Here is a 1,556-nt window from a genome sequence, read left to right as displayed (position 1 = left end):
ACATGAAGAGTATGTTGGGGAAGACCACCGGGGTTGGTCCTGCCTCGGGCTAAGGCAAACCCATCCCTGGGATTGCTTTTGCTCAAGGACCTGGGTGCACTTGGTGGGTGATGCAGAAGGATGGGGAAGTTCAATGTGTACCTCACGGGGACCTGGTTTTGGGTGAGAATTGCCAATGAATGCAACTGTAGGATGTTAATTGCTAAGTGACCATCCCCTGCAGTGAGGGGATCACAACTAGAGTTCAGCAGCCGGTGCCCAGCAGCTTTGTTGAGATTGACATCTTCAACCCATGGACCGTGGGCATGAGCTGCACCGGATACATCAGCTGCAAGCCCCGAAAATACAGCGTGCAACAGTCCAGCCCCACACACCATCCTGCCTGCCCCAAGAGACAGTTCTAACAGATGGAGCCCAAACTCATGGATCCTCACCCTTTAGGAACCTAGACATTTTTGGTGTTGGCCCATCAACTAAGGATATTATATCTGTATGGATATATACGTACATACACTATATAAAAGGGAAAGTGATAGCATTTAATTGGAAAATGCAAGATCTGAGCGTGGCATAGATGGTAGGGAATGAGGGGTGGATAATGTCCTGGTTCCGACAGGGATGGGGTTAATTCTCCCCAGCATCTCGCAGGGACACAGGAATTCCATCCCACGGGAGCCATGTCCAGGGGTAGCCGGGAGCTGGCTGGGGATGGGGGAACAGAGAGTCACAGTTGGGGAGCCTTTGTCCCAGCCCGGGAGTTTTGTCTATTTCTTTGGATTTTCCCCTCACTGCCGTGGGGGCGGCTTGCGAGACTGTCTGCTCCGTGGTTCCTTTTTGCCCTTTGGTGACCATCGGCGATATCTCCCCAGACGTCTTCTGCCAGAGCTGGACCGCCTGGAGAATGGTGACCAGCGAGGGCAGCAGCAACAGCCAGGGAGCTGTGGGGTGACCTTGGGGTGGCAGCCAGAGCCAGAGCCAGGGCACCGAGGGCAGGGGTCGGGACGCGCAGCCTGCGAGGAGTGGGGTGCCCTGGAGGAGCTCTCCTCAGCCGCAGCCGCTGCTTGTAGAGCTCCGGACGGGGATGGGCCCAGTGGGTCCGTTGGAGGAGCAGCCCCGGTGCCGAGTGGGGCTTGACCCCTTGGGAAGGGCTCTTGACATTGTGGGGTGGTGTGGCATGGGGGCTCTTTCGGCGGGGTCTGGGGCAAGAGGGGGGCGGACAGGTTCTCCTGTTGGTTCAGGGAGGTCAGGGAGGAGCTGCTGGGCTGCAGGGGCTCTTCTGGAGAGGCCTGGGGCCAGAGGGGGCTAGACAGGTCCTCTTCTTTGTTCAGGGAGGTCAGGGAGGAGCTGCTAGGCTGCAGGGGCTCTTCTGGAGAGGTCTGGGGCCAGAGGGGGCTAGACAGGTCCTCTTCTTGGTTCAGGGTGTCTGGACAGGGGCTGGAGGGGTGTGGGGGCTCTTCTGGTGGTGTCTGGGGCTGGAGGGGGCTGGACAGGTTCTCCTGTTGTTGCAGGGGTGTCAGGGAGGGGCTGGGGGGGGCGGGGGACCGCCGGGGGGGCGG

Source organism: Calidris pugnax, unplaced genomic scaffold, assembly GCF_001431845.1.
Source record: "Calidris pugnax isolate Ruff unplaced genomic scaffold, ASM143184v1 scaffold336, whole genome shotgun sequence".
NCBI lineage: Eukaryota > Metazoa > Chordata > Aves > Charadriiformes > Scolopacidae > Calidris > Calidris pugnax.
This window is presented reverse-complemented; position numbering follows the sequence as displayed.